This window comes from Bos grunniens, chromosome 8, assembly GCF_055505025.1.
Source record: "Bos grunniens cultivar Pamir isolate PY7600 chromosome 8, Bosgru_T2T1.0, whole genome shotgun sequence".
NCBI classification, from domain to species: Eukaryota; Metazoa; Chordata; class Mammalia; order Artiodactyla; family Bovidae; genus Bos; species Bos grunniens.
This window is the reverse complement of record NC_141172.1, coordinates 7,772,190-7,787,756: the sequence shown is the minus strand read 5'-3', so window position 1 is coordinate 7,787,756 and position 15,567 is coordinate 7,772,190. Positions and strand designations below refer to the sequence as shown.

The window sequence follows — 15,567 nt, the reverse complement described above, 5'->3', positions numbered from 1 at the left end:
CGGTGTTGTGAAAAGCACCAAATGTTATACAGTTGGTGGAAAAAAAAGTAACGATTTATGGTCTCCACAGAAGCTTCTGTCATAACACTAAACTTGGACTCTGAAGTGTGCTGGGAACTTGTTTGGAGGGTTAGGAGAAATGGCCAACATTTCAAACCACAGAACTCCAGAGGATGTGATGGACTCAGTGCTGAGGTCTTCCAAGGAAGGGGGATGCAGGAGGGAGATACCAATTGGTGGGTTGGAGTAATCCAGGAATAAGCTATTCTACTGGAACCTCCATCACACGGGGTGTGCACGGCACAACTTCAGATGCACCATTCATAGGACACTGGCGGTAATACCAGTGATATTACTTGGTCAGGACTTATTTCTAGGCAGCTGTCCCTCCCTCCCTTCCATAGGAGCTCCATGTACACACTTAACTCACATTTGACCAATCGGGGTTTCCTGTGCTTTTGGTTAAGTTCATTGGTCCAGGGGTAGGCACTTAACTTAATCTGAGCTATAAAATATAAAGTCTGGGAAATCCCAATGGCCATGTTTCTTGCTGTGTAGACCTGGGAAGCAGAGGCTAGTTTGAAGAAAGAGAGAAGAATTGAATATGTGCAGAGAGGAGCAGATGCTGGAGACATAGAGAAAGATGTCTGAGTCCATGTTTCTAGCTGTCCTTGAGTAACAACTGGATTCTGTGGGATGATAAATCCCGCTTTGTGTTTAAGCTGGTTCAAATTGTGCTTCTGTCGCTTGAAATCAGAGCTCTGAATAATATGCTAGAAGTCAGGGTCAGGGTTGTGAGTCTATTGTTCTTCTTAAACCTTTATTGAATTTGTTATAGTATTGCCTCTGTTTCATGTTTTGGTTTTTTGGCCACAAGGCATGTGGGATCTTAGCTTCCCGACCAGGGATCAAACCCTCACCCCCTGCACAGCAAGTGTGGAGTCTTAACCACTGGACTGTCAGGAAAGTCCTTTTACTGTTAAGTCCTTTATCAGATTTGCAGCAGGAGTTCCCCAGAGATCAAGGCTAGCTCTCAGAAATTAGAGGCAGGTGAGATGTAGGAAGGGTTTCAGAGACCCAACCAAGGACGCCAGTTTGAGGATTTAAGCACAAACTGCCAGAAGATAGATGACAGTCAATGGGCATGCAGGTGACCAGATCAATGACTTGATACCCATCTTAGGACAGAAAGACTGTACTCAGTGGGTAAGGGACTGCTGCCTCCACTCCATTTGTCAGAACATCCTAGGATTTGCCAACATAATTGTCACAGCATTGGCAAAATAACAAATAACCTGATTTAAAAAATGAACTGAGGCCTTGAATTGACATTTTGCTAAAGAAGACATACAAATGGCTAATAAACACTTGAAAAGATTCTCAACATCACTAATCTTTAGGGGAAATGCAAGTCAAAAATCACAACGAAGCATCATCATCAGGTTGGCTACTAAAAATGAAAAAACAAAACAATCCCCCCTCCCCTCCAAACCAGAAAATAAGTGTTGGCAAGGATGTAGAGAAACTGAAACTCTTGTGTGTTGTTGCTAGAAAGGCAAATGGTGCAACCACTGTGGAAAACAGTATGGAGGGTCTTCAAAAAATTAAAAACAGAATTCCTATGTGCTGTGGACTGAATTGTGTCTCCCTCCAACCTCAGCTTTGTAGGCTGAAGCCCTGACTCCCAAGGTAATGGTATTCGGAGATGGCAAATGGTGCTTGGGAGGTGATGATGTTCAGGTGAGTGGGGTCATCATGATGGCCCACGTGGGACCAAACCAGAGCCTCCTCTGTCTCTCTTTGCCACATGAGAACACAGCAAGGAGGCAGCCATCTGCAAGTCAGAAACAGAGCTTTCACTAGAACTTGACCACGCTGGCACCCTGATCTTGGACTTCCAGCCTCCAGAATGGGGAGAAAATAAATTTCTGTTGTTTAAGCCAGCCAGTCTGTGGTATTTTGTTATGGCAGCCTGGGCTGACTAAGACACTATATGACCCAGCAATTCCCACGTGCAACCTGGACCCGCACTTTCTTTCTGCTACGTTGTCATTATACCTATGCTTTGTTCTGCAAATCCTCCCCACCCCAGGACGATGCTCTTGTTCATCTTACTATTTAAGCTGCTCCCCCCACTCCCAAATTCTACCTCTTGAAATTTCCCTCATTGTCTTATTGGAAAAGGCATCTCATTTATTTGAACTCCTCCAGCATTTTGACTTTTCTCTTGTACGATATTAACCACGTTTGGTTTCATCGTAATTATTTAAGTATTTCTTAATTTCTTCTACTGGACTCAAAGATTATGGAGGGCAGGGAAGGAGGGGGCCCTAAATATCCACAAATTCCTCCTGGCTGATATTGAACAGCAAGATTTCAATAAAATTGCTTGCAAATGAATCCAGGGAGCAGAGATTTATAATCAAGAGCACAAGAATTAGCACAGGGATAAATTTAGGGTGTTCCTCTCACATCAACCTTCTCCCATATCCAGCGGTCTCTAAATACGCACCCAAGTCAGTCACGGGTGTGTCCATGTCAGTTCTGTCTTTCCTTCTGCACAGATGTACCAAGTGAGTGTTTCCAAGACTAATCCTCCACAAAAGCCTTACTAACCTCACTCCTTACACACATCAGTTCAGTTCAGTTCAGTCGCTTAGTCATGTCCTACTCTTTGCAACCCCATGGACTACACACCAGGCCTCCCTGTCCATCACCAACTCCTGGAGCTTGCACAAGCTCATGTCCATTGAGTTGGTGATGCCATCCAACCATCTCATGCTCTGTTGTCCCCTTCTCGTCCTGCCTTCAACGTTTCCCAGCATCAGGGTCTTTTAGGCACACAGGCAAATAATCCTGGAAGACTTCTAAAGTTACAGTGGGGAAAATCAGGGAGAAGCTTCTGGGAGATAGCCCCATCAGTGACAGCAAAATTGTCCCTGTAGAGGCCCTGGAGTTGCTGTGCTTGGGCTCGTTTCACAGGCTCTGTGTGGAGCAAATGACAGCCTGGCAGCCAATCTGGAGTCTGAGGGAGGAGAAGGCACTGCTCCCTATTCCCATCTGGGGAGAGAAGGGGCCCTAAGAGCAATGGCTCAGTTCAGTTCAGTTCAGTTCAATTGCTCAGTCGTGTCTGACTCCTTGAGACCCCACGAATCACAGCACGCCAGGCCTCCCTGTCCATCACCAACTCCCAGAGTTCACTCAAACTCATGTCCATCGAGTTGGTGATGCCATCCAGCCATCTCATCCTCTGTCGTCCCCTTATCCTCCTGCCCCCAATCCCTCCCAGCATCAGAGCCTTTTCCAATGAGTTAACTCTTTGCATGAGGTGGCCAAAGTATTGGAGTTTGAGCTTTAGCATCAGTCCTTCCAATGAACACCCAGGACTGATCTCCTTTAGGATGGACTGATTGGATCTCCTTGCAGTCCGAGGGACTCTCAAGAGTCTTCTCCAACACCACAGTTCAAAAGCATCAATTCTTCAGTGCTCAGTTTTCTTCACAGTCCAACTCTCACATCCATACATGACCACAGGAAAAACCATAGCCTTGACTAGACAGACCTTTGTTGGCAAAGTAATATCTCTGCTTTTGAATATGCTATCTAGGTTGGTCATAACTTTCCTTCCAAGGAGTAAGTGTCTTTTAATTTCATGGCTGCAATCACCATCTGCAGTGATTTTGGAGCCCCCCAAAAATAAAGTCTGACACTGTTTCCACATCTATTTCCCATGAAGTGATGGGACCAGATGCCATGATCTTTGTTTTCTGAATGTTGAGCTTTAAGCCAACTTTTTCACTCTCCTCTTTCACTTTCATCAAGAGGCTTTTGAGTTCCTCTTCACTTTCTGCCATAAGGGTGGTGTCATCTGCATATTTGAGGTTATTGATATTTCTCCCAGCAATCTTGATTCCAGCTTGTGCTTCTTCCAGCCCAGCGTTTCTCATGATGTACTCTGCATGTAAGTTAAATAGGCAGGGTGACAATATGCAGCCTTGACATACTCCTTTTCCTATTTGGAACCAGTCTGTTGTTCCATGTTCAGTTCTAACTGTTGCTTCCTGACCTGCATATAGGTTTCTCAAGAGGCAGGTCAGGTGGTCTGGTATTCCCATCTCTTTCAGAATTATCCACAGTTTATTGTGATCCACACAGTCAAAGGCTTTGGCATAGTCAATAAAGCAGAAATAGATGTTTTTCTGGAACTCTCTTGCTTTTTCGATGATCCAGAGGATGTTGGCAATTTGATCTCTGGTTCCTCTGCCTTTTCTAAAACCAGCTTGAATATCTGCAAGTTCACGGTTCACATACTGCTGAAGCCTGGCTTGGAGAATTTTGAGCATTACTTTACTAGTGTGTGAGATGAACACAATTGTGCAGTAGTGTGAGCATTCTTTGGCATTGCCTTTCTTTGGGATTGGAATGAAAACTGACCTTTTCCAGTCCTGTGGCCACTGCTGAGTTTTCCAAATTTGCTGGCATATTGAGCACAGCACTTTCACAGCATCATCTTTCACGATCTGAAATAGCTCAACTTGAATTCCATCACCTCCACTAGCTTTGTTTGTAGTGATGCTTTCTAAGGCCCACTTGACTTCACATTCCAGGATGTCTGGCTCTAGGTGAGTGATCACACCATCGTGATTATCTGGGTTGTGAAGCTCTTTTTTGTATAGTTTTTCTGTGTATTCTTGCCACATCTTCTTAATATCTTCTGCTTCTGTTAGGTCCATACCATTTCTGTTCTTTATCGAGCCCATCTTTGCATGAAATGTTCCCTTGGTATCTCTAATTTTCTTGAAGAGATCTCTCATCTTTCCCATTCTGTTGTTTTCCTTTATTTCTTTGCATTGATCACTGAGGAAGGCTTTCTTATCTCTCCTTGCTATTCTTTGGAACTCTGCATTCAGATGCTTATATCTTTCCTTTTCTCCTTTGTACAGGAGACAGGGATCAAGACCATCCCCATGGAAAAGAAATTCAAAAAAGCAAAATGGCTGTCTGACAAGGCCTTACAAATAGCTGTGAAAAGAAGAGAAGAGAAAAGCAAAGGAGAAAAGGAAAGATATAAGCATCTGAATGCAGAGCAATGGCTAGTGAGTGTTTATTGAGCACTGACCATATGCCAGGTATTATGCTGAAACCTGCATTGCCTGATGGGAGAGCCACTAACTACATGTAGCTATGGAGCTCTTGACAGGTGGCTACTGCAATTGAAGAACAGATCTTTGATATAATTTAAGCTTAAAAACAAATACTCTAGGGACTTTCCTAGTGGCCTAGTGGTTAAGAATCTGCCTGCCAATGCAGCTGACACGGGTTTGATCCCTGGTCCAGGAAGATGCCACACGGCGGGGGTTGGTGGTAAATAAACCCATGCACCACAACCATTGAGCCCACACTCTAGAGCTCGTCCCCTGCCACAAAAGAAGCCGCCACAGTGCGAAACCGGCACACCCTAGCTAGAGAGTAGCCCCTGACCTCCACCGCTAGAGAAAGCCCGCACACAGCAGCCAAGACCGGCACAGTCAAAAATAAATAAATAAGCAAAAATGTAATGAAAGAACTCATTTGGAAAATAGCAAGTACTCTCCTGGGTTATTAGAAAATACTTTTAAATGGTTGGAACTACGTTGGGTGTGTGAATTAGTTCTTCAACTCTAGATTGTATGAAGTCTAATAGGAAGCTATCTGTTGAAAATTCAGTAACTGAACTGGGTAGCATGGTGGGTATTAGTTACACATCGGATTTTGAAGATGTAGCCTGAATAAAAGAATGGTACATGTCGCATGAATAGTTTTTACTCTGATTAACATGTTGAAATTATTTGGGGTTCTATGTATTGGGTTAAATAAAATATATGATTAAAGTCAATGTTATACGTCTCTTCACTTTTTAAAATGCGGCTACCAAAGAGATTTAAGTTTTGTATATATTTGCATTATATTTCTATTGAACAGTGCTAAATGTTTTAAGGGGGATGACAGAGGGTGAGATGGTTGGATGGCATCACCGACTCAATGGACATGAGTTTGAGCAAACTCCAGGAGATAGTGAAGGACAGGGAAGCCTGGCATGCTGCAGTTCACGGGGTCGCAAAGGGTTGGACATGAGTGAGCGACTGAACAATAACAAAATGTTTTTAACATGCATTATCTAATTTAATCCATAAAACAGTTCTATGAAGTAGACACCATTATTATCATCACCTTTTTGCAAAAGACATTCAGAGAGATTTAGCAACTTACCCAAAGTCATTACATTAGGCTGTGCTCTCTCTGGGGGCTGGGCCTGGGTCTAGGGGGCCCTCTGTGACTCTGGCCTCTGCTTGGGTGCCAGAATCACGAAGGGTCTCATATGCAGACTTTTTGGTAATACTTTTGGAAGATGCTGTACAGACAGCATAGGTACAGTAACAGAACTGAAAGCAGATATTAATCATTTAATTTCAAATTCTTAACTCTAAGCATGAAAAAGACATCACGATTTTGGTAACCCTTGCTTTGGCATTTCTTAATTTTGGAATAGCCTGGGAGCCTCAGGAAATGGAAGGGACCAAATCTCTCCAGACTCCTGAGAGACCCTGGTATCACATTAAATAATTTTCCTAGCCGTCCCAAATGCTAGGGATAGCTTTTAGTCAGTCGTATGAGGAGGGATTCAGGAACTGGATAAGACAGGTTTATCGAAATAGGGGTGGGTACAGGCGGGTGGCGGAATCATGCTCCTAACTTCTTGGGCTAGGCTGTCGCTCTCGATTAATCATCCCGGCAAAGGCAGCAAGATGCTGAGGCAGAAGGGAGAGAGAGGAAACCCAGACTTTCTCCAACACCAAGTTTTCTGAGAGGCTAGAGGGAACCCAGGAAGGCTCTGGCAAGATTCGAACCTACTGGCTTCAAGCTCACTAACAAAAGTCACAGCCCACTCGATTCCTTGCCCTGAAAGAATCTGCTCTGGATCCTGGCTTGGCATTGTTTTCAGCGTTGCTACTCCAAGAAAAACAGATGCTGTCAGGGTTATCAAGGAGATGATGGAATTCCACTTAGACCAGGGAAGGCTGGCTAGGGAGAGGAGAGTGAACAAAAACAGCGCAGGGAGGTACCTAAGCCACGTGCTGCATCCTGACGGGCTATGAGTCTATACTTAACCAGCTTTAAAACCGAAGAAAAAGCCCAGAGTCAGCGACAGAGATATCAATAGTTAATGGATGGGGGACATCCCTGGTGGTCCAGTGACGGAGTATCCACCTGCCAGTGCAGGGGACATAGGTTCGATCACTGGTCTGGGAAGATTCCATATGCCACGGAGGCCATGCACCCCCACCACTAAGCCCGTGCTTTAGGGCCTGGGAGCGGCAAGTACTGAATCCCACACGTAGAAGTGGTGCTCCACAACGAAGACTAGCCCCCGATTGTTGCAACTAGAAAGAGCCTGCGCAAAAGCGATGAAGACCCAGCACAGCCAAAAATAAAATCAATTTTTAAAAATAGTTCATGGATGGGGAAACTTACATGTCTGGAGCAAGATCCTGGGGCAACACCCCATTGTGTGGGGCAGGCGGTGGGCAGGAAATGGCAGCGGTTTTCCCTGAGGGTGGTGAGGGGAGAGGTTACTGGTGATGGTGGTAATTGATGTCAGCTGGGCTTGTTGGTTAGCAGGGAAACCAGCAGAGGAGCAAAACCTTCCCCTTTGAGGAGGAGCCATCAAGGTGGGGCTGTTCTGATCCAAAGATTAGGGCAATCACCAGCTGGGGCCAGGGCAAGTATGTAGGAAGGCCAGTCATTTGAATAGGGTTTAGGTGAAGCAGGAACTGGTGGAGCAGGGGATGTTCCGAGAGCAAGGGAACAGCCATCTTGGGTAGCCTGATCTTATACAACTTGATTCCCAGGTTCACCAGCTTAGAGTCTATTTTGAGTCACTGTAGGGAACTGGGCTCGCTGGGTCACAGCGTCCAGTGTTTAATCAAATAATTAAGTGTGACTCTTTATGGAACAGTAAAATCAGAATTCACAATTATGCAAACTGACATGAGCAGACTGGCCTTAAATGTAGTGGTCTTAACCTAGACTGATAGCATATAATATGCAGAAGTCACAGGTATCTCAGTTCAAGGCTCAGGGTGCTCTTACCAGCCTTCAATTGGGAGAGGAAACCAAAGAGGGTTCCCCTGAGGTTCTTTTTTTTTATTTGGCTGCCCCAGGTCTTAGTTGCAGCACTCGGGATTTTTGTTTCAGTATGCAGAATCTTTTAGTTGAGGCACACAGGATCTAGTTCCCCGACCAGGCATTGAATCTTGGCCCTTTGCATGCGGAGCGCCAAGTCTTAGCCACTGGACCACCAGGGAAGTCCCCACCTGGGGTTCTTGAAAAGTGTTTTCTTATTAACTGTGTCATATGTTAGGGCTACCCTGGTGGCTCAATGGTAAAGAACCTGCCTACCAATGCACAAGACATGGGTTCGATCCTTGGGTTGGGAAGATCTTCTGGAGATGGAAATGGCAACCTATTCCAGTATTCTTGCCTGGGAAATCCCACGGACAGAGGAGCCTGGTGGGCTACAGTCCATGGGGTTGCAATGAGTTGGACACAACTTAGCAACTAAACAATAACAATAATGAGTGTTTGGAGCATCAATATGTCTAGAAGGAAGGGGTGTTTTCCTCAAACAAATGGGGAAGTTGATGCTATTCTCCCCCCTTTCAGACGCATTCACAAGAAACTCCAACCTAGATTCCACTTAGTGCCTAAGATGTAAATATCTCCAGGAAATTTGAGACAAAGCAATTCACGTATTTGTGTGATATGGCTTAACGTCACTGCTCTTCTCCTAACACCTCTTGACCATTGAAAATATACATATTTTCATGGGGCTGGGGGGAGGAGAGGAGAGGAGAGAGAAACTGATATTTATTTATTTATGGCATACCCCTGTCAGGAAGGGGCTTCCCAGGTGGTGCTAGTAGTAAAGAACCTGCCCGCCAATGCAGGAGACGTGATTTGGGGGTTTGATCCCTGGGTTGGGAAGATGCCCTGGAGAAGGGCACGGCAAGCCAAGTATGGCAAGAACCCACGTATTCTTGCCAAGAGAATCCCCATGGACAGAGGAGCCTGGCGGGCTACAGTCCATGGGGTTGCAAAGAGTCGGACATGACTGAAGTGACTTAACTCGCACGCATCATTGGGGACACCTTGGTTGCAGTGTGAATTGAGGGTGGTGAAGGAAGAGATTTGAGTTGTAGGGGTTGTTAGAAAGGAGAACAAGTACTCTACAAGAAGGCAAAAGGGCTCAAAGGAGATTTTTTTACTCCTTTTTCTTTTTTTTGCTGTGCTGGGTCTTCATTGCTGCATGGGCTTTGCTCTAGCTGAAGAGAGAGGGGGCTACTGTGGTTGCGGTGCACAGGCTTCTCATTGCCATGGCTTGTCTTACTGCAGAGCATGGGGCTCTAGGGCGCTCAGACTTCAGTATTGCAGTTCCTGGGCTCTAAAGCACAGGTTCAGTAGTCATGGTGGGATTGTCCCGGATCTGGAATCAAACCTGTGTCTCCTGCGTTGGCAGGCAATGCTTTACCACTGAGCCACAAGAGAAGCCAAGTTTTTTTTCTTCTTCTTTTTTTTAACTCTTTGATTTTATGTGTGGGAATTGGCATGTATGTGGTCTCTCAACCATGCATGAAGTATCTGAAAATCAAGTCCACACATCTGGATGAGTTAAGCAGGGCTGGGGCCAGCGGATAAACCAGAAACAGTTTTCAGCCCCTTCCTTGCCGATGAAGCCACTCTATTTTCTATCCAAGAGGTCTTCATGCATAATTGTAGTTTTTTTTGCAGCCAAAGAAGAAGGGCAGCTGCTGCTAATTTAATGAAATCCAATTTAGGTGGTATTTATTGAGCCTTATGTGGAAGACACCTTCTTAACAATGTCCCAGCCTGACACAACACTCGCCCTCATGTTGGCCCAACAAGAAACCCACAGGATTCCCAGACCAGAATGAAGGCCTCCGACCCCCTCAGCAGTGGGGCAATACGAGGCCTCAGCCGTCACCAGCTGCTCTGACATTTTGCTTTCTCTCAGTTCAGTTCTGATGCTGACATGATACAGGTTGCTATAGAACTGTTAGAGGTAACTGAAAGAGCCTGCTAGAGCATTTAAAGCATTATTTCAAAATGGGGAAGAAGGGAAAAAAACAGGCAAAGAAGGATCTTGCTGGGAGGGGAGTTTGGGGCAGAATGGATACACATATATGTATGGCTGAGTCCCTTTGCTGTTCGCCTGAAACCATCACAGCATTGTTAATCAGCTATACCCCAAGAGAAAATAAAAAGTTAAAAAAATAAGGATCTCTCTGCTTGTAGTTCTGATTTTTCCTTTTATTTTCCTGTTTCCAGAGCACCCATAAGCGGAAGTGCTCACTTCCAGATATCAGTGAATTCTGGGCACACTAAATAAAACAAGGCAAAAGACTTTTTTTTTTTTTAAGGCAATAGCCCCTAATTGTGACCGCTCCACATGGTCAGGAAGTGAAGCAGGAGCGGTTTCCAGGGCATCCATGGGAGAGGAGACAAAAGCTTGCCTCTTTATCTCCGAAAAGGGTGCTTTTCCCAAATTGCTTCCTCCTTTCCCTCCTCGAAATGTGAAATGACAAGGTTCTAGCTCTCCGTGAATCGATGATGTTATATCAGGGTCCTAAGTTCTCAGGCCAGCCCCTGTTGGGCTCCTGGGGAAGTGAGGGAGGGCTAGGAATGGGGAGGGGGGAAGAAGGGGAGGCCTCCAGTGTCTTCTTCTCATGGAAAAGTGCCGCTCCAAATTCAACTCTATTCAATATCCTGTAATGAACCACAATGGAAAATTTTTTTAAAAAATGGCTCCAGAGAAAGCAAGCCCAGAAGTGGTGACTAGAGGAAGGAAAAACTTAGATTGCCTTTTTTATAAAGTCGGAATTACTGACTTCAAGGGCAAAGAAGAAATCTCCCTCAAAAGGAGAAAAAAAAAAAAAAAAAGCCTGAGGGTAACTGCCCCCCTCCCTCCCCCACTGGGCTAAACGCTGGGACAAACAAACAAGAAGACGGATGTGCCCAGTAAATCATCTTGGGGTGGGGGAAGGGTTTGAATAGAGGCAAGGAAGAAACGCAGAAGCCAGGCCTAGTGTTCGCTGATTCCAGCAGAGGCCGTAAGCAGCAAGGGGCCCGGGCGATGGGCTACATAATTGGCTAACGAATAATAAAGCCAAAATTGGATATTAACAGCAATTAGTTTCTGTAGAGGCACTGGGGAAAAGAACTGTAGAAAACCCCACTGGGCCTTAAACCGAGGCGATGTGAAATTAAACCAGTGTCTCAATTAAATGGGAATAAATATTGCCACATCAATCTGGGGACGGGTGACAGGCTGAAGGGAAGCCCCCGGGTGACGATGTCCAGGTGCATCTTCCTGTGTGCTGCAAGCTATCCGTGGTGTGACCTTTGTCAGGCACCTTCTGCTCCTGACCTGTGTGTGTGGCCTCTGGTGGCCAACCGGCCCCTTTCCTTGGGTACATCACCTTGGCTGCAGGACTCTGAAGAGGATTTTAAGGATCTGTTAATCCTATGGAGACTTGTATCACTAAGGCTGCACCGGGGTGGGCGCAGCAGCTGAGAAAAAGGAAGAATTGAGTTCTCTTACAAACGGAGACCAGGTCCAGTGGATGGAAGGGCCCTATCACTTTCTGTCTGGGTTGGAGGGCTGGGGTTTGGAGGTTCCCAGAACCAGCAAGAGGAAGTCAGACCCACTTCTCAGCCACTGGGTCCCCTCTGGCACGAAGGCTGCAGGAGAAATGTGTCTTTTTCTTCTGCATTGAGGGTTCTGCTGTTGTTTTGGCTTCTTTATAGAGTTGTGGGGGTGGGGTAAGGAGGGTGTTTGGGGAGGGCCAGGGCGTGTTGCTGGGGGTTGTGGGTCGCTGGGTCCCAGGGGAAGAAGCCTACGCCCTGGAGAGAGGATGGAGGAGGCTGGGTGGGCTTAAAGGGGGCTCCGGAGGATTCCACCCCAAAACCACCACTCGCCAAGGACTTTAACCCTTGCACTCTGCTGGTGGGAAGCCACAGGGATGGCTAAGAAGGGCTTTCAGGTCGAGTCCTCTCCCAGCCTGTTCCCAGGTACCCCCTTTCTGGCTCAGTCTGAGGCTTTCTAGAGTGAGGGATGAGCTGGTGAGCGCCATAGGGCCTGGGTAGACGATGAGGAGGCCCAGACGAGGATGAGGGGAGAGGGACCGAGGAGCCCGCACCCTGCCATCCCCGCGCAAAAGCCAGGCCGGGAAGCACTGGGGAGCTGGGAGGACAGGCTGTTTATCTGCCAAGGCCTTCCGTTGTGCCGGCCTTCGAATCTGAAGGTGTATCCCCGCCCTCCCTTCCTATCCGGACTCTGTAATCTTCTCTGTTGACCACTGTATGTCCATCTGTGAAACTAGAGAGCAGAGGTGCATGCAAAAGCAGCCTCTCCGGGGACTGTCCCGCTGGGAGCCATGGGGAGAGGGTGCTCTGCCCTCTCCGTGTCAGTCCGGAAGCTTCGGGAAATGAGTGTGGACCTAGGTCTTTGGGTCCCCAACTTACTTGATTTGAGCAAGGGAGAAAAAAAAAAAAAAAAGGAAAGCAACTCTGTTCATCTTTGCCTGGCTCAATTTAGGGGTCTCAGGGCATGAGCAGAAAAAGCAAAAGGTGTTGGCATGCAGGTCACTGGGAGCCTAGCACAGCGCCCCCTCTAGCCTGCAGCTCCTGGAAAGGGACTAACCCTAAACTGTAAGAACGTGGCATGAAGCAGCAAATGGAACGTGCAGCCTCCTAGGATCCTAGGTCTCTGTATTTGTGTATGTTTAAGAAATAAATAGATTGGATTTTAGTTTAAAATAAACCTCTCTCCCCCCTTTAATTTGGAGAGAGTCCCTAGTGATTCACAAGGTTTAATTTTTGGGGTTTATGCAGCCCTGACTCAGGTCCTCAGTTTTGGGGTATCATTTCCATTTTAAGACAAACGGAAGGATTAGAAAATGAAAAGGTGAATCCATTGAGAGTTGCTGACACTTCATTTCTGACCCCTGGAACATTCCTTGTTCTCAATAAAGTCTGCTTTAAAAAAATTTTTTTGAGGCCATCTAAATTTGGCGGTTCTCTGCAGGCCTCCAGCAGACCCGCATACAGTGGCTCATAGCAGCACACATGGGCAGGAATGCATCTCGTTTGAAGTCTTTTTCTTGTTCTACGCCTGTATGGGAGATGCAATTATGTATTTTTTATATATATTTAAACTGAAGTCAAATTGAGTAAGACTTGGCAAAAACACCCAAATAAAAGAATTGTAGATTGGACTTGGAAGAAAACATCTTTATTAGGTATTAAAACTGTCATAATTGTTATTGACATACTCAGCACCGTGAATCAGCCAGGCAAGCCACAAACACAAGCCACCAGCACATCCCTCAGCCCCTATTGACTCACTAAACCCACCCACAGAGTAGCTGAGGAAGGGTGGTTCCATCTGTCCTAGGAAGAAGGCTTTACAGCTGCCCCCGGAGGACTCTCTTCTAAGGTTGGAACAAGGGGTGGGGATATTATGTAAGTTCGGTAGAAGGAAAGAGAAAATTATTTCTCTCTAGAGATAGGATAGGTGGATGGATTGTGTGTGTATGTGTTTGTGTGATTCAATACTTTCCGATAAATACCAGCAATAGATATAACTGTGTGAGAAAAATCTCCATTTATGTGTATATGAGCATATGCCTGCTGAGATATTACCCCTACTCCCAAATATTTATTTCTCTGGCTAAGGCTCAAGAGCCCACAAAAACTGTCCCCTTTCCCCACCCTGTGGGCAACAGGAATGTAGTGGTGATGGTTGGAATTTACCTTTGCCTTTGTTAAAAGTTCAGTTGCTTTTCTGCTTAGAGTTCTGGGCCTGGGCGGTCTCTGGCAGGGGAAAGAAGAATGTTACCAATTTTTCCTTTGATACATTTCTAAATCCATCTTAAAGCATCTGATACTGACTCCTTGAGAAACCTATGAGCAGCCATCACGATGAGGACCATAATGATGCTTTTCACAATGAGGACCATAATAATGGTGGTGTGTGTGAACGATGGCATGGGTCTTCAGAGCATATTCAGTCGGCAAACTGCCTCAAACATGTCCCATATTTTTTTAAAAAAATAGTTTTTCCTTTATTTAAGCCATAGGTTGTAATTAGAGGGGCTCAAATGGGTAGAGGTGAAGATATATCGAGAGTTAAAAGAAGACTTCACCTTCCAATACAGGGGGTGTAGGTTCCATCCCCAGTGGGGAGCCAAAATCCCATATGCCTCCCGGCCAAAAAACCCAAACAAAACAAAAGCAGTATTGTAACAAATACAGACTAAAAAAAAAAAATGCTTTGAAAGAGCAGAAATTGTTAGGTTTCTTACCTAGGTATCGCTAGGCATAAACAAGCCTCTAACAGAGCCGAAAGATGCCAGGACTGAACTTCACCCCACACCTCTATTTGGTGCACACAGAAGGGGCCTTGAAATTACCCAGGGGAAAGAGTGGTGTATTCATCGCTGCCATTTCAGCCATTAAAGCCCCCTCCATACAAACACATTTCATAATGAGACCTGGTGAATACTGGAAAAGCCCCAACAAACCCAGAACACTCCCCACACATAAGAGCTTTCTGGAACAAGAGTTTACATAAGTAATAAAATAAAGCATGCCCCTCCCTCCTAATGATCTGCAGCAGGAAGCCGGAAGGCCTGGTCCATGGTGCCTGCGGTTTAAACTCTCAGGGAGAAGCGTGTTAGGTTTCCACCTTAGAGGGACATTACTTGGGAAAGGCGTCTGGAGATGCTGGCAGCAGGCACATCAGCAGAGGGCACGGCCACATCTGATGGAATTACAGGGAAGCAATTAGGGAGATAAAGCTCATTTATGTGAACAACTGTGGGGTCGAGGGTTGGTCATCAGAGGCTTAAGATCAGCCCCAAAGAACTGTCAGAGCAGCCCTCAGAGGAAGGAGAGGAGAACCAAAGAGGGACTGTTTAGAGGGAGGACTATTTTGAAGGCAGTGGCTGCGGGCGCCTCTTAAGACAACACTGGCTAAGGCTCAGGGGCCAGAGAAGCTGCTTTCTCTTCTGTCCTCCAGCCAGGCTGGCCTTCCGGGATCTGAAGGACAGCATTGCGCTTGCAGTTTGCATGATGTGGACTGCAGTCTCCTCTCTGCAGGGGTGAGCAGGTTCTGGTGCATTTCTGTCGGACCCAAAGAAGGTTCTGGAAGTGTCTAGATGGGGCACAGTGAACTTAATCTCACCTGACTCCAGACACTCCCTTAGGAGGGCAAAGGAAGAATCTAAGATACAACAATTACCCAATGATTGGCACATAGTAGGTACTACAAAAATATTCGGGAGGAAATAAGGCTAGGGGTCCATGAATACTAATTGACTGAGTGGGCTAGGCTGAGGCTTTGGCGATGAAAGAGCTCCTCAGCAAGTTTCAGCGGAGACTCTTAGGTTTTGCTTACTGTGTCAGGAATCAAATAAAATCCTCAGCATCCCTTATGGCCTTGGCCTT

The 15,567-nt window shown here is 46.0% G+C and overlaps 1 long non-coding RNA gene across 1 annotated transcript in view; it reads right to left on the bottom strand.

The window, feature by feature from the left end:
• The window catches only part of LOC147366623 (uncharacterized), a 65,715-nt gene extending 58,064 nt beyond the window's left edge, over positions 1-7,651 (bottom strand). The window contains exon 1 of the long non-coding RNA XR_015169407.1: positions 7,513-7,651. This is a non-coding gene — a long non-coding RNA (uncharacterized LOC147366623). The remainder of the gene's footprint in view (positions 1-7,512) is intronic.
• Between the last annotated feature and the right edge of the window lie 7,916 nt (positions 7,652-15,567).